A 22,416-nucleotide genomic window follows, 5' to 3' on the forward strand; every position below is an offset into this window, starting at 1 on the left:
CAAACTGCCACGGACCTGGCCTTGAGTACGCTCTCTTCCCTACAGAGTCTTCAGTTGTACAAAGCTGGAAAATCAACCAGGCTTGCCCTTGGCATCCTTTCTTGTGCCTTTCACTCATCTTCCCTACTTTATAAAAGCACTCCTCAACTAAAATATTCAGTATCTTCATGAGGCTCACCCGCCTTACTTGAAGATTACTTCACTCAAGACCAACATGCTGAAGTCCTGCTCTGAGCTGCATCAATCTCGCTTCTCATGGTCCATTAGTTTATACTCTGCCCATCGTTTAAAAGGGCTCAAATGTCTCTTAAGATATTTCCATTGTTCAAAGGTCCTCTAAAGTCTAAAATCACAAGGAATACATTTCTAAAGGTGTCACTCTAAGTAGCCAGGAGTAACTTACTATTAGAGGGACCTATATTATGTACGCATCAGACAACTATGCCTTTTCATGGTACTATTTTCGATATTTCTTTTGCTGAGCTGGCCTTAAGTCATGGGCCAATCAACAAGTATAATAAATATCAACAAGGATAGTAAACTTCTGAGATTTTCTTTTTTATGCTGAACTTTTGCCAGCAAATTTGAAATGTATTGGATACTCATCTATTTTTATTTATTAACTAGATATTTCTTTTCAAAAATTATGTGGGGTACTTCTGTCCCTCACATAGCTGTGAAGAATTAAGCTGATACCGTAGAGACAAGAGACCCTTTCAGAATTGGCACAGAAAAGCAATAGGCATCAAAACTAAACCGCAGATTGGAAACCAAGGGAGAGGAACCGCTCTATTACAATCTTTCCACAGCGCTGAAAACTAGGAGACCAAGCGCGAAACGCGAGGGGCAACTTTTTGTCAAATTACTTAGACTAATCTGCTATTCCAGCCCACCCAGCCAGCTAATAGCAAGGGATACCCTAAGAATGTTTTAGGCGTTTATCTATTTATTTATTCATTCATTTATTATTAAAAAAAAATATTTGTTGAACTCTGCTAGATATTTGAATACACAGAGGCAATGGACAAAATTCCCTGCAGAGACGTATTGTAGTTTAGACTCATGATTCCAGACTCAAGTTCAAATCTACACTCTATCACTTAAGGTTATGAGCATTGAAGCAAATAATGGCTTCTCTGAGATGGTGTCTTTGGGGAAGATCACATTCAGTGACCTATACAAAACAGTGGTATGTGGCACATATTGGGCTTTGTGAATAGGAATTATGTTTTAGTGGGAAAGAGCAGAGGATCTGAGGCCTGGGTCTGAATCTGCCCTCCACCTCTTGCTTGGACAAGATAATTATCCTCTCACAAAAGTTAGCTCGAAATGGATTAAAGATTTAAATGTAAGACCTGAAACTATAAAGCTCCTAGAAGAAAACAGGTAAAAAGCTCCTTGAATTGTCTTGAAAATGATTTTTTAGATATGACACCAAAAGCACAAGCAAAAATCACCATGGGGGACTGCATCAATCTAAATAGCTTCTGCACAGCAAAACGAATGACAAAATTAAAAAGGCAACCTATAGAATGGTAGGAAATATTTGCACACCATATATCTGTTAAAGGGTTACTATCCAAAATATATAAGGAATTCATGCAACTCAATCATAAAAAACAAACAATCCAGTTTAAAAATGGGCAAAGGACGTGAATAGACATTTTTTCTAAAAAACACATACAAATGGTCAACAGGTATATAGAAATGTGCTCAACATCATTAACCATCAGGAAAATGCAAATCAAAACCACAATGAGATCATCTCACACCTGTTAGAATGGCTATTATCAAAAAGACAAGAGATAACAAGCATTATGTAGGATACGGAGAACAATGAACCCTTGTGCACTGTTAGTGGTAATGTAAATCAGCATAGCCATTGTGATAAACAGTATGGAGACTCTTCAAAGTTTAAAAATAGAACTACCATAAGATCCATCATTCCCCCTTCTGGGTATAGATGCAAAGGAATGAAATCAGTATCTTGAAGAGATATCTGCATGCCCGAGTTCATTGTAGCATTATTCACAATAGCCAAGACAGGGAAACAATCTAAGTGGTCATCAATAGATGAATGGACAAAGAAAATACTGTATGTGTGTGTGTCTGTGTGTCTGTGTGCGTGCGTATATATATAAATTATATATATGTTATATAATGGAATATTATTCAGCCATAAAAAAGAAGGAACTCTTACCATTTGTGACAACATGTTGAAACTTAAGGGCATTATGCTAAGTGAAATAAGATAGAGAAAGATAAATACTGTATTATCTCACTTATATGTGGAATCTAAAAAGGTAAAACTTAAGAAACAAAGAGTATATTGGTTATTGCCGGGGGCTTGGGGAATGGGGGAAGTGGGGAGATGTTGGTCAAACGGTACAAACTTTCAGTTAATAGACGAATAAATTCTTGGAACGTAATGTCCAGCATGGCAACTAGAGTTAACCAGCCTGCACCGTATACTTGAAAGGAGCTTGGTGAGTAGATCTTAACTGTTCTCACCACACACACACACAAAGGATAACTATGGGAGGTGATGGATGTGTTAACTAACCCTATTGTGGTAATCATTTCACAATATATACATATATCAAATCATCATATTGCACACCTTAAACTTACACAATGTTATACGTCAATTATATTTCAATAAAGCTGGGATGAAAATACGTTTGTCCTCTTTGTGTTTCAGTTTCCTCCTCTGTAAAATGAGGATAATAATAGTGCCAGTTCACAGGGAAGTTGTGAGTGCTAAATGAGATAATATGTGCAAAGGACTTAAAATAGTGCCTTGCCCACAATTAGTGCTACCTACATGTTTCTGTCATTTTTATAAATGAGAACAATTATCATTTTCATTATTGTTATTGAATGTGATCTTGACAATGACTATACTACAACAGAGAAAATGGTGAGCTCTATTAGATATTTAAAGATAAATTACTATAGGATTTAGTAATGACAGTTGATTAAAGGTTTCAAGGAAGTAGGATATATTAAGACGGGCCAAGTTGAGAGATAAAGAAAAGACCTATGGGCAGATGAAAGAATGTGAGCAAAATTAAGCATAAACGGTGAGTAGTTCCCCCATTGGTATACGGGAAGACGCAGTGAGCATATAGAGTGTTACAAATATAGGTTAAAGCAGATCATGAAAAAACTCGAATAGCAAGCATAGACTATGAACTTTATTAAATCGGCAGTGAGAAATCTCTCAGGGCCTGTGGGAAGATGTATCTTGTAGAAGAGGTTGTAGAGGGAAGAAACAGGAATAGAAACACTAGCTAGGAGATTTCTGTATAACTCAAGCTAAATGTATAAGAGACGTTCACTAGCTTAGATGCAATGGGAGATGAAATGAACAGATACGTCAAAATGAACTCCTAAACAAAAAAGTTCAAATAAGTGTGGGATGGGATTTTTTAATGGCTATTGCAAAATCAAAAATGCCATTCCATTCTTTTCTTCCTTTCTCCAAACCACTTTCCCTTTTAATGAAAGTTATACAGCCTCTACCTAAGGGGTTTGCAAACTCAGTTGCCTATGTGAAACAGGCAAGCAACCTAGAAAAATAGTGAGTGCTTGCCAGAACGAGGCTGTGGAGGACTCGGGGTTTCATGACCTGTCTTAAGTGTATGGTAGCCAGGGTGCCCCCAGCAAATATTGCTGTGCAGAAGTGTGGCCCAGAACTGCCAGCTGTTCTGATTTTTCCAAGAGAAGTAGGAAACCTGGATCTTTAAAATGTGAAAACTACCAATTTTTACATACTGGCAACTGCTTTGGAAATTTTGAAAATCCTCTTTAGGCCAAACAAAACATGTCCGTAGGCCAAACGTGGCATGTGGGTCACCAGTTTGTGAAATCTGTCTAACTCTGTTATCTGGCAAGGTATGGAGCATTCTGGTTAGTCAACACTCTGACTGAGTTGCCACATATGTTATATAAGGCTTCTCAACCTTCCAAGAGTAGGAATGCATCAGCTACACTAAAGCTACGCTAAATATGAAAGTGTCCTTGAAATTACTGAACTTTTCCCTATTGATTCAAACATATATTCCTTCAAGAAATATTTATTACTTTCATACACGATGATAGTTACTTGGAGATACAGAAATACGAATAAGATAGACCCGTTTTCAAGGAGTTTGTAATTTGGTGAGAGTATAAACAGAAGTCACAGATAGTGACAACACAAATCAGTTTGACAACTCAGAATCGTATAGCATTTCAAAAGCATCGATGATCAACATACAGAAAACATGGAGAATGGAAGTTGGTAACATTTTCCAACTGATAGATATTTCAAAAATTCTGTTGTAGAACTTCAGCTTTCAATACTTGACAATTCCTCAGAAACACAGCATCAGATTCTCAAGCCTGATTCTGTGTTAACTCCTGTCTTTTCTCAAGATACTTTTTCTTAAGAGATTTCTCTCAAAAATTATGGAACAGGATCTGCCTTCCAAAGAAAACCCTCTATTCTAATAATTTTGGGCTTGCGAATTAAGTTTCATAGGTGAGAAGTAGGAAATTGAATGAGGAATGACTGTGGAGGGTTTATGGGAGATACTCTATTCCCATTCAATTCACGTCAACAGCTTCTTTGCTAAAGCAACCTTCCTCTCTATCCTGAAGAACAAGGTACACACTGTGTTCCTCTGCTCTGGTCAATACTGTTCAGCAAGTTGAGAGACTATTAAAGTATCTATAAAAATAAGTACAGTATTATTCTGCCTCTCTTCCCTAACATACAATTTCCCTGGCTACATGCCCATTTTTTTAATTCATTTCTTGCTCAGGTTTGACATGCAGGAGAAGGGAGGGCATATATTTACACATGCAATTTTGGACAAATATTCTGGGTAAAAAACTACCATTCTTTCTCTTTTAATGCAAAATCGGTGAACCTCACCCACCTTTCCCAACTCTCATCATTTGGTCTGTCGCTAAAAGATTCCAAAAGTTCCAATTCTAGAAAGAAATCATGTCATTTTTATAGCTGATATATCCAAAGATATGGACAGGGCTGTTACAAAGGAATCCACAGGTCAAGAAAATAAGACTTAAAAGTGGAAAGTTCTTGGCTCAATTGTATATAAATTTTCTTATTTTTCCTTTGTGGTAGGATATTTAACATCATGTACTCCAAGTTGCGTAGAGATCAGGAACTGAGTGATGCATGATTAATTACTACACTATTGTCATCTCCAGCTAATAACAACATAGAGCTCAACCCTGCTGTTAAACTCTCTCTGGACGTATTTGTTTGCCTTTGGCATAAATTAAGGAAGCATACAAGTAGAAAAAAGACACCACAAAATGAAGCTTGTGCCTTGGGAGGAACAGAATTTGTTATTACTTTGTCACTGCAGGCAACAGGGTGTGAAACCAGTAAGAAATCAAGCCAGTTCTTGACGTCAGTTATTCCTAATTTGGAGCAATTGAGCGCATCTCTGACTTATGTGCAAGGGCTGGTCATTGATTAAGCTGCAGGGGTGTTTCCTATGGTGTTCCTTTGGCCTTATTGCTGTGAATAGCAATGCGTTGTGAGGTTGCTTTTGGTTTTGTGTTTCTGTTTTGTTGTTTTCTTTCTCCAGAAGACTCGAATTAAAAGTTGGTTACAACCAAATTTAGTAATTTCTGGAGTATTAGACACATATTTTCCCTTGATTTTGACCTTCAGCTTTGGGAAAGCAAATGTCACATTTTGGAGATTTCATACATACAGGGAAACATTTTAATCTCATGTTTTCAAATTGGGATAAATGACACCAAGAGCAATCATTTTGACAAGCAAATTAAACTCCTCAATTATTACACATTCATAATTACACTGTTTCAATTTAAATGAAATATTACTTAAAAGAAAACACAACGGGTGCAGATCTTTTTTCAGGGTGTGGGGAGGTTAGAGGACATTTTGATCTTTGATAATAATTAACAGCCATTATGCAAGCTTAAGGGAATGGCCAACATCTTGAGGTTGCCCTGAAGAAAAATGGAAAGAACCTGGGTCTTCAGTGACTTTACAGAGCTCCCGGATTAACCAGCTCTGCCCTGACAGCCTGTATTCGTAGTTGTTATTTAAGATTCCCATGTCCTGAAGATCTCACGTTCAACTTCTAGAATTTATCAAGATATTTTCCTAAACATCTACAGGTTCTTCTTTAAGATGGATTTGGATATCATTTGTTAAGATAAAACTAAAAATAATCACGCCTTCTACAATGAAAATTGTCTAAACTTTTGTCTTCCTCTGAGTATGGAGTGGGGTGCTCTGCTGCCCTGGGTTTCTGTGTTCCTGAGAATTGTGTCTGTATTTTGGATGCCAGTTAAGGTTTCTCTGTCTTTTCAGTTTTTAAATTAAAATGGCTTGAACCCCTACTTCCCTTCCTCTGAGAAGTCAAATGCCTTCTCTAAGACTTCTCGTGATGTTGTCTTGCCTTACTAACTCTGGTGGATTCTCTCACTTCCATGAGTTATCTTGTACTTCTTTCTGGTTAACAGCAACTCATATATAGAAATCGGCCCCTTTGATATTCATGCAAATGTCTGACAAAAGGCACTTGCTGCATAGAAGATTTTGCTGAGATTTTGGAATGATTGAGAAGGTTTTCATTAAGGAATGGAGAGAAAGTGAAATTAAATAATAGATTCTTTTTACTAAAAATCCTTCCATCAGCCCACCACCAGAAATTTCTTATTGACCATCTTGCCCTGCAGACTCACCCACCAGTCTTGTTGGTTTCCACTGTGACTTCTCCCATCCCTATCCCTTTTCCTCTTTTACCTTCTCCTCTCTGAATTTTATGTATATTTATTATAGAGTACTTTAAGTATACTATTTAAACTAGTTTCTTAAATTATGCCTCTAGAACTTCAATTCCACATCCAAACTCACTTAGCCAGGCACTCTTCCGCCAAAGACATTTCCCTCCCCAAAATGTAATCTTGTGACAATTGATAAAATAATTAACTTTTTAAAAACATCTGTTATACATACCTAGAAATTTCTGTCATGTTTTTGGGAGGGGTGGTGTACAGAACTGAAAGTGAGAGCAATATTTGGATAACCAGGTAGGGCACATAACTAAACTAACACAGATAGACAATAAAACCTTACGACACATAACACAACCTGAAATAAATGCACCTGGGTTGCTAATTCCTCAACTTTTCCACACCTAGATGACAACTGCCATTGTCTTTCTCAACTCCTCAGGGACCAGCTCCACTATCATTTGGTTTGGGAAGTATTTAAAGATAAAAGCACTAAAACTGGTAATAAGTGGCCAACTTATTTTGGCCACTGATAAAAGATAAAGAGATAAGGAATTTTCTATGAAGAATCTCCTTCATCATAAGTACAAAGCAAAACTATCTATATTCATTCTTTTTATTCTTACTAACGAAACTGAGAGAGAGGAGCGATTGCCACAGGATGACTGAAGAGGAAACCAAATCTTAGGTTGGTTAAGAAAGTTACTTAAGTCACACGGCTCTTAAGTGATAAAGGCAGGATTTCCAACCAGACCTGTTTGACTCTCAACTCGTGTAATTCCATTTGGTGATTCCGAGCACAGCCGTCCTTACTCCAGCTCATTTCCAACGTGCCTTCACGAGAGGGAGAAGGGAAGGAAAGGCGTCTTGCTAAGCCTCTGTTCTTTAACGTAAGTGGGGTGGGTTAATAAATTCTCTCCCAGATTGAGAAAGGATCCTAAAACTGCTTTGCGCCTCACAAGGTTAAAGGAAAACAGAGAAACAATGAACAAAGGAGAGGCGGAGTGACAGATGCCGGGACAGATTGTGGGCCTTCCACTCAGCCTCAGACTAGGAAAAAAAGGGGAAGGGAGAAAGAAAAAGAGAGAGAGAGAGAACAGAAGCTGATCCCCTTACACATGGAGCATTTTAGGTCTCCCCTGGCACAGTTGATGCCTTTCCCCCTAAAAATTCCTTGCAAATGTCCCCTCATCTGCTGTACACCCCTTCTGTTGGCCAGAGAAGGACAGCTGGCTCCTTGCCGACTGTCTCAAGTTTCTAATGGTTCAATATTTCAATGTTTGGTTGCAATTGTCTAAAACAAATCTCATACTTTCCTCTGTTTCAGAGTAAACGGGGCTTGTTAAGATGCTCAGGAAATACAATGTAAACATTTAAAAGCTTCCCCTCATATTTTAACTTCCTTGTTCGTGAGGCATTTTGAATTCTTCTTCCACGTCCTCTAGTGGGATCTCTGCTGGTTTATATGAGGCTTTACTTACTTATTTACTTCTCCCTTGCTTTATTTGGCTCCATGTTTGTTTCTAAAAGCCTCAAAAAGAGAAAAAAATCACAATCATTCTGATGTTACAAAGTGAACGAAAGGCTAAGAACAAAACAATTTTGAGCAAAATTGAACATGCTCAGTTGGGTCAATAGGATGCTGCAACATCTGGCTGCAGTGTGAGAAGTGTGGTTAGTTGAGGGATCTTCACTAAAGACATTGTGTCGTTGTTTTTGGATTTGCTTCGTTTTATCTCTGGATTCACCAAATCTGTGGTTTGGTCACGTTGGCACCATAGAAACCAGCTGTAGATTGATTTCCATCTTGCAGAGTATTTGCAATATACAGAGCAGCTCGAGTGTGCTTTCAAATAATCCGGAGAGGAAGAGAGGAAAGGAACTGATAGTTCTGGAACACTTAGCTTATATCAGGTGTTATTTTAGAAGTTCGACGTATATATTATCTCATTGCAGTTCCCACGACAATCAGTGAGAGAAAGCAAGTTCATTAAGCATCTCTTTTGTGCTTACCACTGTGCGAAACACTCTAAATACAATACAATAGTATCTATTGTATTATCTAATACGATATTTGAAATTACACTGGGGCCAGACTGGTGGCATGATGGTTAAGTTCGAGTGCTCTGCTTCGGCAGCCCGGAGTTTGCCAGTTCGGATCTGGGTGTGGACCTACACACCACTCATCAAACCATTCTGTGGAGACATCTCATATATAAAATGGAGGAACATTGGCAGAGATGTTAGCGCAGGGCCAATCTTCTTCAACAAAAAGAGGAGGATTGGTGCCAGATGTTAGCTCAGGGCTAATCGTCCTCAAAAATAAATAAGTAAATAAATTGCGCTATGAAGTAGATGTTAACCACAATTTGCAAACGCAAAGTTTAGAAAACAAAAGGAAGTTGATCTATAGTCACGGTTAAGTAAATGGGGAGCTGGATTTGAAATTTCGTCTCTGGAACTTCAAAACCTATGCTTTTTCCACAAGACCGATACAGCGCTGTGAGATCACATTCCTGAGCCTACACAGAACGAGAGTTAGTAAACATTTATTTTTCGATTATTTAATAAGGATCTTTTCAATACACAGTAGGTGAGCAAGGTGCACATACTTCTCAATAGATGGCATGAGAAAAGACTATTGAATGACAATATTTCAATGCACCACTTCTTCCAGCATAATTTAGAAGGCTTTACTCAGATCTGAAAAATCATAAATTAATAATTTGAGACCTGAGGGAACAAGGTTTCTAAGAGAGAGGAATAGAAATAGTGTTGATCAAGCGCCTCATCTGTGTGAGATGATATCATTTATCTAACTCTCTTTTTATGGGAAGGGAACATGAGAAATGCTAAGCATTCTGTGTTCATTACATCCTTTATGTTTACAATGACAATTGTTAACCTCATTTTACGGTGAGAAAAGTGAAGTTGGTCAGTAGTGAAGCTGGAATTTGAACCCGGGTCCTTTGTCCTCAGACCTATGCTTTCTCCACCCCGAGGCTGGAAGCCACATGCAGAGCTGCTAGTTCTTCCGTGCGAGTTGTACTTAGAGTAACTCCACGGTTGCTTCCCAGACAAGACAATGAGCAGAGAATTCTCATCGCTGTAAATATTATTACTCAGGATTTTCATTCATTTAACTAAGTCATTCCTCAGCTACTGTTGGTATTCGGCCAGCCTTCCATAGTCCCTCAGCCTCTTTGTGTTTATGGACAGGTCCACCAGCAGAGTAATTTTCATCCGACAAGCTCCAATTGAACTTGTTCCCCTGGATCATTAAGCACATTGGTATTTACGTTTACAACCATTTTCTGCCTTGTTGGTTTCCATCTACTTCATTCAAAAATTAATAGGAACATAAAGAGGACTCAGTGAATACCTCTTTGCACACCATCACCAGCCTTCTTGGTGGCAGATAGTGAAGCTTTGATGTTAAAAGAGAAAGTCTGGAAAGAAACTGAATTCATTCATCTTTTTGGACTTGGAAACTGTGCCAATTAGAATGAATCATAGATTTGTAAAATCAAATTTGCTTTAGACATTATTAACATTCCCTGAAAAGAGACCTCTGGTCTGGAGTTTCCCAACCTCAGCGCTGTTGGCATTTGGGGCTGGGGAGTTCTTTGTTGTGAGAACTGTCCTGTGCACTGTGGGCTGTCTGGGAGCATCCTTGTCCTCTATCCACTAGACGTCAGTAGCATCCCCCATCATCTCCCACCCCCTGTAGAGATAGTTGCCCGAAATGTCTCCAGACATTGTCGAATGTCTCCCTGGGGAGCAAAACACCCTACTGAGAAGGACTGGTCTAGCCTCACCAGATTTACCTCTCTCTACTATTCTCCTGGACTTCTGGAATCAGCACAGGTCTTAGAGATCACATTCTCCCTTTTCACTGATAAGGAAACAGAGGACCAAGAAGAAGAAATGAGCTGTTCAAATGGACAATATTTGGTGAAGTTATACGAAGGGAATCTTCATGCGAAAATCCTCCATCTTTTTGTTTTATGAATGAAGAACTGAGGACAAGATCTTGCCCCAAAACTCACAATGACTAAGTTGTCTTACTAAGACTCATGTGTGGGAAATCCAACTTTTAATCCAATACAGATATCTCCATACTTTAAAAAAAAAATCACTACAAAGACTTGAAAAAGTTTTTATTGAATATTTACTATCTGAAATGAAAATCAGCTCAATGGATTCACATGGTCACAGAAGAAAAAATATTTCAGTTGCCCTCAAGTTCAAGCAAGAGGATATTGAGTCCTAACATAACACAGTTACTGCGTTCCCACTGGGTATCATCTCCTACTCTGCTGTTTAACGTGTTTTCATTATTGCTATCATCTTCCCTGCCTTTTCTCTTAGGATTTCACTCTTCATGGGCCCCAAGTGTTTCCTTCTGGGGACACTAATAACCAGTTCCAATTTATATAATACCTTTAATATCTTTAATATTATCTCCTTGTTTGTTTACTTAAACATTCCTTAATTCTTTAAAGATCCTTGAAGTTTAAGAACTAAGAAAAAAACAACTAATGCATATCTGGTACTCTACAGTATTTAACTTGCTGCACAGATACATAAGCACATTAAATGTTAAATAATTTGGTCATTGGCCTTATAAATGCTTACATATATGCCTTATATATGCCAAATTCCCGCTTAGGGGTTTCCGTACTATTTGGGGAACTTGTTCAAAGTTTTTGGATGGGTTGGGGATACTGTATTATTTTCCCATTCATAATATCTGAAAATTCAATAGCCAAGACATTTATGGGAATATGTTAGAAATGATAAAAAGGGATCCCTCTAATCATTTTTCTGAAAGGATCCAGAATTCTCGTACTTTTCAGAGTCCCTCAACAGGGGACTCCTTCCCTTGCAAATTGGCTCAGCTTAATTAATCCAAACTCTGACCTTGAACTTAATGCCAAAGGAAATATATATGGACGTTTTAAATCATGGATCTGAATACTTTGATTGTCCTCCCATCAAGATTGGGGTCTATGTCCTCTCCCCTTGAATCAGGGGGTGCTTGTGACTGTTTGACTGACAGATTTGGCAGAGATAATGCCACGTAACTTCTGAGGCTAAGTCATGGGCCATGCAGCTTCTGCTTTGGCCTCTTGGAATGCTCATTGCTGAGCACCCCATCTGAGAAGCCAGTGTCCATGTCCTGAGGAGCCCAATCCACAGAAAGAGGTCATGTCTGGTTGCTCTGATCAACAGATTACTCAGATCAGTATCTTCCAGCGCCAGACATTTCAATCCATAGCCATATTGGTTACCCCCAGCTCTTAGTCTTTATAACGTGTGTCCCTGATACTGTGGAGCAGAGACAAAACATTCCTACTGTGCTTAATCAGAGTTTTGGACCCTGGAATCCATGAGTACAATAAAACAGTATCATTTTATGCCACTAAGTTTTTGAGTCGTTTGTTATTAGCAATAGAAACCTGGGACATTGCACATGTCCTGGTCCATTCTCCTGAGGTCCTGCTCTCTAACAGTTAATGATGGAAAATGTTTGGGATCATTGGGGAAGTCTCATCAGTGTTAACCCAGTTAAAATATGAGAAATCTTTTCTAGAAAATGGCCTAGTTGCTAAAGATTTCAAGCTGACCATTTAGAAAATTACTTGGTCATAAGAGAATTCATGTCAGGCCATTTTTTAAAGTAGATCTAGTCATCCCTATAGAAATTTCCAGAGAGGTAGGAGGAAATGGGAAAACAAGTCCTAAGAGATATGGATAAAGGCCAAGTGAGAATATAAATATAGAGAAATGTTTTGAAGTTAACAAGGTAACTAAAAAACTTCCTACTGCAAGTCTTGACTTTTGAAATCAAGGGATAGTTGTATTTGAATTGTATTTTTCAAATTATGCTATACAAAATAATAATTCCCACAAGGTAGACATAAATTCCATATACACTTACACGTACTGTGACGATTACGTGTCCGTCTGGTGTTGTGAAGGTAGAGTTCAGTGTGATTGACATCGACAATCAGTTGACTGTGAGTAAAGAAGTTCACCAGCAATAATGTGAGGGGGTCTCATGTAATGAGTGGAAGGCCTCAAGAACAAAAACAAGTTTCTCAGATTAGAAGTAATTCTGCCTCAAGGCTTAACCATAGGAATCTGGTCTGTGGTTCCTGCCTGCCAGCCTGCCCTGGAGATTTTGGACTTGCCAGTCCCCACACTCGAGGGAACCAATTCCTTAAAATTTCTGTCTCTTTCTGTGTATATTTATATGTATACACACAGCACATTCTATTGGTTCTGTTTCTCTAGAGAACCCTGACTGATGCACACACTTAAATGTACACATGCAGATTTACACACGCATATACACATGTACATTCATGGATAAGCAGAGAACTTAAATTAGTGAGAAACTCTGGGATAAACGTTGCATGTCTTCCAAAGTGACTCTGTGTGTCACTATATTTCGCCGTGTTTACAGTGTTTCTCAAACATATTTTACCATGGAACGTTTTTGCTGTAAAGCATTCTGGGAAACTTGTGTTCTGTGGAAACCATTTTGAGGAATTCTGGGTTAGCAACTTGAGGAAGGCGGGGGAAGTCGGAGTGGCTACCGTGGGAAGGTGAATGAGGTACGTCAGATGCTTTCGAGAAGCACTGATATCCCAGATATTTTATGGAGCACAAATGTTGTGCAATCGACATATGACTAGTTGATGACTTTCTCAGTGGATAAGGTACGTAGTGGAATTTATGCAGCTCTCTATGTAGTAGCAAAAGGTGCAGTAGGAAATCAAGAGAGTATGTAACCCTAAATCATTTTTAAATTATATGTTGAGGCAGACTATGGAAAAATTTCCCATCTACCTGTTTACCTGAGTCGGGAAGCTGGCGATCATTACTAAACTTCTTCTGCATCCCTCATGTCAGAAGGACGCAAAGGCAGCTCATCATACCTCTTGATTTCTCTTAAATACGCATCCTTCCCTCAATCCATAGTGCCTCAAATGTGCCCCATCATTTCTAAGCTATATTTATTTAATAGCTTTATAGGGTTCCCTCAGTTCAGTCACCAAAGAATTCTCTCTGCTGTAGCCAAAATGATATTCCTGGAACATAAATATGATCTTGTTACTCTGAGGCTTAAAACTTATTACTTTTATGATAAGATCCAAACTCAAAAGTGTCAAGGATTACTAATAGCTACGTGATGTTGCCCTTCTTGGCCCCCCCTCAGCCTCCTCCCTCTCCATGTCCCCGCGTTAACCACAAATCCAAACACGTCAAATGAGATGTGGCTTCCTAACTCAATTGGCTCCATTGTACTTCACATCTTGTATATAATTTCCTCATTGCTTAGGATGCTAACCACCAGGCCATTGAGAGGCAAAGCAAGGGCCACGCCTAAAAGATATTCTCACAGTTATATGAGTAAAAGAAAATGGATCTAGGAAACTGGAAATCTGTGCAGTCATTTTGTTTAGTGGACAGGGGACTTAGAAATTTATTTCCAATTAAAAACATACATAAATATATATAATACTTGTGGAGTATCTGCATGCTCAATTAGTTAGGTCAAGTGCTAATAAGTGACATGGAATCTCAATTTTCTCCTTTATTAACATTACATTTTAAAACATATGTTAATATTTTTAAAGCTAGATGGCATAGTGTACAATTACTGCAGTTGAAATAATTATATGTATACTTCTTACCAAAAAAGTGAGAAACGTGTTATACTAACAAATAATTATGTCTTAAAAAGCTAAACCTATAAACCTTTCTGCTACCCAACTAGTTCTTTTTTAAAAGCTAATACATTTTCTTATTATAATTGTAATTGAATTTTCTATTTAGAAATTTAAAAATATAGACCCACCTAAACAAGAAAGCCAGCCCTGGTGGTCTAGTGATTATGATTCAGCGCTCACACTGCTACAGCTGGATTCATTTCCCAGTCAGGGAACCACACCACCCCTCTGTCGGTTGTCATACTGTGGTGGCTGCCTGTGGCTGTGATGCTGAAAGCTATGTCACTGGGATTTCAAATACCAGCAGGGTCACCCATGGTGGACAGGTTTCAGTGGAACTTCCAGACTAAGACAGACTAAGAGGAAGGATCCGGCCACCCAGTTCTGAAAAAATTGGCCCCGAAAACCCTGTGAATAGCAGTCGAGCACTGTCTGTGACAGTGCTGGAAGATGACAGGACAGAGGAGAAAGACCAGGCAGGGCTCCCTCCGCTGTCCACAGGGTTGCTAGGAGTCAGAAGCCACTCCATGGCACTAACAACAACAGAACAAGAAAAATTTTTTTTAATGTTGTCCATACATGTATTATTGAAAAATAGCCATTAGTAACATTGTATTTTGTTTTATATCATTCTATCACATTTTTTTATGCAAGTGTAACCTTTTGTATTAGCAAAACTGGATTAGACAGTAATATCATGTTATAAACTGTTTTTCCCAAATGAGATATAGTTTATCTTTCCATATCATGCATATTTTTCATGGAATCTTTTTCAAAGCTTGTATAATGTTGCATGGTATGGATCTGCCAAAATTTAAACAATTCATTTCCTATGTCTGGACACTAAGTTTCTTTCAATGTTTCATTATTACAAGAAATGATCTACAATACCATTCTTATAGCCACATTGTTGTATACCAAAAGGCTCCTTTCCCCTTTCCGATTAATTCCTGGAGGAGGAATTGCTGAGTCAAGGAGTATGCAGTTCAACCATACCTGGAACCAACGTGGTGCCACAATTTTCTTCAAAAACACTGGAACAATTTCCATCAGCGAGGCAGGAGACGGCCCAATTCTATGCCATTTCCAGATTAGCTGTTTCACCATTTCTAAAGGGATGTTCACATTTTCATTTCAACTTTTGTTTGTAGCCAATTTCCCTAAATCTTTGTCTTTGTTACCCTGATTTTCTTTTCTCTAAATAAAAGAAACTTAGATATGGAAAGCACGATTAGCAAGAAACATAGCTCACCCCCAATAAGCCCAGAAGACTGGAGCAATGGGGAGGAAAGCACCCCTGCAAAATTTCCAGGAAGAAAATAGTCACCAAAAGATGCTAGAACTTAGTGAAGTGATTTTAAAATGTCCGTGTCTTTTTTGTTTTAGTCCGTTAGATAGTATGGCAAAATCAAGGAATTCTGTATGTGTGTATGTGCGTGTTTGTGGCGTACATGTTTTTTCAATTTTGGTTAGCATAAGTTACCTCTGTTAGATCAGAATTAGGTTGACAATCAGACACTAAAGAAAATACTGTGGGAGATCTTAGGACAGAAAATGAGAAAATTCTGCAGTACATTGAGCTTGGACTACCAGACAAGTGTATGAAATGCTTAAGAAAAAAGAAAGAAAAAGGAATACATTGAATTATCTGATTGTAAAAAATAATGATACATCCACAGAGGCTGATAAGCAAGGCCTGTTTAGCTGATATGGGAGAAAGAAACCAACAGCGACAGAATCCCGACCATGATGCACAGAGGTCATGAAGCACAAGACCACGTGTGTGTCTGTTTCCACACTTATACACCCTTACTTTACACATTCTCACTATACCCACGTTAATTCTATCAGACAACCTTTTCATTTCCATCTCAGTTTTCTCTGGGTCACTGCAAAGGAGGCTTTTATCAAATGAATATAATTATGACATTCAAATCTTATCAGTGTCTTCATTTTTCTCTTGAGAGAATATGATTGTTTCATTTCAGGAAAGGCTTGCTTGTGAAATGAAGAGCAAACTACTGAATTCTCTGTACTCAGGAAATAAATATTACATATAAGCTTTTCCGTCCCCTTGGGAATCTCCTGGAGCTGGGAGAGCTTGTAGCCTGCCCGAGCAACTCGGAGCAGTGCTCGCCAGTGGAGCCAAAGCAAGACAGACATGCAACTACTTCAACAGGAGACTGTAGCAGCAAAGGATCAAAAGGAAACATTATCGTTAGTCGAGAAGGAGACACTCCTCCTCCAGCAAAAGCTGGTCACCCTAATAAAAACAAATGAGGCAGTAAGGAACACCAGCAGGCCTGGAAGGCACTGTCATGCGACTCTCCATCATTTATGTAGACATGTCTAATCCTTCCCAGTAAAACGAGTGGTCAGGGTAAAGGGACTGGCATTAATGGGAAGAGAAACTGAGTCAAGACAGAGTTTTGGGTTCTTAGACAGGAGGTCTCTTCTGTGTGTGCACTGACACCAGTTCCCCCAGGTCCGCCCACCGTGGGAGCAGGCTGCAGACACAGAGAGGGACCAGTGGTCGGGATGCACACTGATGACCCCACCTGCTTTCCCCTGAATTAGCAGGTGGTATTTCCACAGCCAGCTAAGGGTGTAACTGTGCATTTCCCCCTCTTTCTTTATTGTTTAACCCTTTGAAAGTACACCAGCCAGCATCCTAGCAATTGCCAAATCTGTGTGTGCGCATGCATGTGTGTGCGCGTCTGCACATGTGTGTGATTTACCTGCGTGTGAATACTCTGACAGTGACATCATACTTGACATTACTATCTTCCATGAGCTGTATTCACAGAGAAGACTAATTGAGCAGAAACGTGATTTTTACAAGTAATCTATTTTTCCTTTTAACCATGCAGGGGTTGTTTAGAATTGCTGCCTGATCACACATTTGTAGCTGGATTCCTGGGATTGTAACGCTGGAACCAGGCTGTCATTAACACTTGCACTCTCTTCTGACAGAGCATAGCAGTTTGCATTGCAATGAGAGGGCCATTGGTGGCCCTGAGGTGGGGGCAGGTGGGGAGCGGATTTTAGAATGTCAAGGTATCCCGGAGCCACAAACACATCAAGCTGCTTAAGTGCTATCTTTAACCCATTGCAGTTGGCAACCGTCAGAATGCAGAGGAAGCCAGAAGGGGGAACAAGTCGCCTTTTAGAAAGAGCTCAGGGATTGATTTTTCCATCCGTCACTTGAATGAGTGGTTCTCTCCGGAGGGTGCAGGACCAGGCTGCTCTCTAAATGCTGGGAGTGTCTATGGATTTGAATAATGGATTAGGAAGTGCACAAACATCACGATCTTCAGTTTTCTCCTGCTGAATCAGGACAGCTTGTCCAAAGCATCAGAAAGGAAGCTTTCCTTTACCTTGGAAATGCTGTGACAGGGGCCTGAATAATGACATTGCAATAGGGAGCAGGTCCCCAAAGACCAGTGTCGAATGAGGCTGAACTGGATCAGAGGCAGTCAGCGACAGGTGTGTGGGCCTCTGAGTACTTTTCTGCTTGTCATTGTCATCCCCTTAAGGGCGAGCGTGGGGGCAAGGGACTGCAAATCCACAATGCTTTAGGGAGAGTGGGTTGTGGGGGGTGGGGCGGGGGAGGGATCTAATTATTTTCCGACTAGGCTTTAGTAGAGGTCCAAAGTTTATATGGCATCTGAATTGAAGCCTATGAATCATTTCCAAAAAAATAATGACGTTGTTCGGACCACAAGGATGGTAAATTGTATTAAAATCCAATCCTATAGCTTAGGAAAGGATTACATACTAAAAACAGGCTACAGGAGCCAATGTAAACAGTCCAGGCCTTCAACACTTTCTTTGAAGAGAAAAAAAAAAATTTACCTACAGAGATTATGGGAAAAGCTGTGGGGAGGGGTCAGCTGGTTGGCAAGAGAGGGTTGGACATTGTGTGGGAGGGGTAGCATGGCCAAGTCATTTTTCTTGTCAATGAACTCCAACAAATAGTCACAACGGTGGAAGGAAACATCTCCTCTCTCCTTCCAAACAAAGACCTGAGGGAGCAGCCGTACACGAGGCTATGTAAACAGGACACTTCTTCTGATCCCAGGAGTTAACAAAGACAGTGCCAGGAAAATGAGTCACTCAAGCATCGCCATGAAAGCCACAGCTGAAGTTGGGGCTGAGTCATCTGAGAATCAGATCTAAACTCACATCCCTGCCTCCTCGTCCAGCTCCCCAGATGGCGCAGGTGAAATGGACTCCTAGCTTTGCCTCCTGTGAACATTGGCTGTGGGGCTAAATAAGCCAGAAGAGTCAGGACTTTTGTAAAGGATTTTCTTAACTGTAATTTTCCTCACTGAATTAGCCCACTCAGACTCTCAGCCCTCCTTTCTATCTCCAGGGCTATCCAGACTGGTGTACAGACTGGGGAGAAACTGCACCCAAGATGATAGCAGACTCTGAGGAGTCCTCCATAAGTGATCCATGAAATGACCCATGTGCCCGTCTGGCCACCTCATCACCATTGGGTGAATAGCAATCTGCGTACACAGAACACCTTTCCTCTGCCTCCTGAGGCAAGAACTTGGGTCTCCCAGAGCTCTCTTCAATCTCTGACCACCATATTTCATGCTGGCTCAGTCGGCCAGTGTGCCTAAGACAAGTCCTCGGCTAAAACATAGTCATTGCCGTCAAACAGCCAATAGTCTTTTTGGTAAGATAAATTATGTAAACTAATAACTTTCAAAGATAACACAACAAGAAAATAAAAGAATTTATAATAGAGGATCAAAGTGAGTATATAGATAAAAGTTATAGAAGTCTCAAGTATAAAATTTAAAGAAATAATATTTATGTATATTATTGGTCAGAGAGCACAACCTCCATTTACAAGATGAATAAGTTTTGGAGATCTAATCTATAGCATAGCAATCATAATTGATGATACTGTATTATATGCTTGAAAGTTGCTGAGAGAGTAGATTTTAAATGTTCTCACCACAAAAAAGAAATGGTAATTATGTGACATGCAGGTGTTAGCTGACACTATGGTGGTAATCATTTCACAATATATGAGTGGAGCAAATCAACAGGTGTACACCTTCAACTTGCACAATGTTGTATGTCAGTGATATCAATATAAGCTGGAAAAATAAATAAAAAAATATTTATTTATAAATATATATACATACATAAGATGTGCACGTGTGCATGTATGTGTGCTGTGTGAGACAGATTTTAAAATTGAGGTGGGATGATCCTGAAGCCTGTCGAAATGGGTGATATTGAGACAGGCGGAAAGGAAGAAGGAAGATACTCCATAAACAGTGGAACAGAGGGTTGCCTGAAGAGCAAAGTGAATGCTGTTTTTTACCCACAAGCACCATGTGAGCTGCTCTAAAATGTTTGTTTAATCCCCACAACCCCTGAAAACTTGGTACAGAGACTCTCTCCAGCACGGCCAAGGTTACACTTGAGTATAGAGGAGTTGGGACTTGCAACCAAATTCTTCCTGACTTCAAAGTTCATGCTGTCTATGCTGCATGTACCAGGTTAAAGCAGATATGTTGAGAAGCTGGCAGCTTCCACTGTTCCCGTGTCTCAAGAGCATGAAGGAAAATCCAACAGGCAAAAGATTTGCATGTTATTAGATAATTTTTATGTACACATTGAAATATAGAATCTCTCTTTGACTTCAACTTTTAATTTTTCACATATATGCTTTCATTTGTTACTTTGATTGCAAAATTGAACACCTCCAACATCGACCAGCTTGAGTTCAATGAGAATTCAAGACTAAAGGATCATCTTTTTCCCCGAAGCCTAATGATTCTCACCTTTGTCTCTATTTTATTAAGCTAAGGAAATCTACTCTTTTATCACTAGCCTCAACCTTCATCCTCCTTCTTAATTTTTTTTTTATTTCACAGCAAAATGTAAATAAAGTGTTCAAATAATGACAAGCACCATTGTCAAAGATGGTGATGCTGATCAAATTGCTTTCTTGGCCAGAAAAACAGCACCTGCATGTAACAGTATCAAATATTTGTTTGGGCATTGACCTATGGAAATTCCGAATGCCAGTGTTGGTTATGACAAAATGGGCCTCTGCTTTTTAGCAATTTGTAAATGTGGAGAATAATTTATTCTCCTTGAGAGTACAATAATTTCGTATTAATACACTCATCTATATACATGTTATTCTGCTGAGCATATAATCATAAGCAAAACAAAAAAAGCCTTTAGGTATTCCTCTAAACCAGAGATTGAAAAACATATTTATCAATATGCAATTTGACATATGATATATGATGCATATATCAATCAAGAGAATTATCATGTTTTTGTAGAATTGGTATGATATTTAAATTCTGATTTCTTGGTAGCCTGTATGGGACTTAGGGCTACCGTGGAGCAATAACATTATAGGAGCAAGTTGCCTTGGGATAGTGGAGTTGGAGACAAGTAGAATTCCTTACCCTATATCGAAATGAGTCTAAAGAAATACGTACTTGTAGTTTTGTTGTGACAAAAGCAAACTAGAGTTCACAATAGGAAAAACGACCAAATTTATGAGCTGGAATATTTTTTGCATTTATATTCTAAAGAACCTTCATTACTAATAATGACCTATATTTTAATCACTTAAGGTGAAGGATATCTAGCTATCCACCTATCTATCTCTTTATCGTAGTTCCAGAGGGATAGAGATGTATATACGGGTTTCCCCCACTATCCGAAAGTTCACTTTACACCACTTTGCTTTTAGAAAAGATCTACATTAGTACCTGTTTTCCATAACCGAAATAAATCCAAAGATGATTTGCTTTTTGAAAGTACGTTGAGTGTTTGGCAGCAAGCCATTATGGAGGCTAAGCAGTCAAGCATCATGTCCTCTCTCAAGCCTTCCACATCAACCACAGCAGCCAGAGCAGCCAGTGAATCCCGACCCTCGACATGGAGGCAGGCAGACCTAGAAGAAGGTGGAGACGTTAGCGACCTGCCTGCCCTGATGGCTTCAGACGACAGAGATGTTAATAGCTGACCCTCTTCCTCTCTTTCCTACACCCCACTCTCTTGTACCTCCCACCACCCCAACCTCCGACTCAGCCTAACCCTCGTCTCCACCGCCACCACCCTTTCGAGTTGGAGCGTACTCGCTGTCCTCCGGGTTCTGGGAAGTGAACCGCAGAGTACGTAGTTTCTGCTTTATGTAGGCTGTGTAGTCATCATATGGTTCCTGTTTTCACTGTGCTAGTGGGAGTTTAGGTTTACGTGTTATTTGGTGTGATGTGGTAGATTATTTTTTGGGTCCTGGAATGCTCAAAAATGTTTCCTCTGTAAATTAACGGTAACTGCTTCTTCGCGTGACGCCATCTCGGTTTACGAAAGGTTTCATAGGAACGCTCTGCTTTTAGATAACGGGGAAACTGTATATGTATAAATATATGTAGGAGGGATGAAGTTTAGTTCACAAACGGAAGATGCAAGAGATATCGTGGTTCCCTTTTCTCTAGATGATGTTTAATTGCCTCAGAGTTCTCACCAGGAAATACAGGAATTTCTATGAGTTATTTTGGAGCTCTCTGTCTACATACAAAGATTTAAATATGAAGGAGGCTGAAGTCTCAAACTATGGAGGCTGTCATTTTAAAAATTGCTTCTATAACCATATGATGTTGTTGTCACCTGCCAGTCCTAGCCATCTGGCTCTTTAAAGCTGCTGCTCTAAGCTGGCTCTGAGATGACCCTCATAGAAACTTCCCTACTGACCTGATATCCCACTGCTGTCCCTTATCTAGAGTGGTGGCCATGCCACCAGTCTCTGCCATGCCATGATCTGTTCTCCGCAGTCTCGGGAGAGGTTAAAACCTTCCCTCTGGGGTGGAAGCTTCCATTTCCCCTATTCAAA

General features: G+C 39.5%; 1 long non-coding RNA gene across 4 annotated transcripts in view; it reads right to left on the reverse strand.

Annotated features, from left to right (window-relative positions):
- LOC139084028 (uncharacterized) overlaps positions 1-21,891 on the reverse strand; it is a 70,907-nt gene extending 49,016 nt beyond the window's left edge. Inside the window, exons 1-3 of one of the 4 annotated variants that reach the window (XR_011541317.1) lie at positions 21,662-21,869; positions 21,293-21,477; positions 15,528-15,640 (exon numbers count right to left, since the gene is read on the reverse strand). This is a non-coding gene — a long non-coding RNA (uncharacterized lncRNA). Of the gene's footprint in view, positions 1-15,527; positions 15,641-19,339; positions 20,105-21,292; positions 21,478-21,661 lie in introns of those variants that run through there. The other 3 variants (XR_011541316.1, XR_011541314.1, XR_011541315.1) reach the window with 3 other exon arrangements.
- Positions 21,892-22,416: the final 525 nt, after the last annotated feature.

This window comes from Equus przewalskii, chromosome 6 (assembly GCF_037783145.1).
Source record: "Equus przewalskii isolate Varuska chromosome 6, EquPr2, whole genome shotgun sequence".
NCBI classification, from domain to species: domain Eukaryota; kingdom Metazoa; phylum Chordata; class Mammalia; order Perissodactyla; family Equidae; genus Equus; species Equus przewalskii.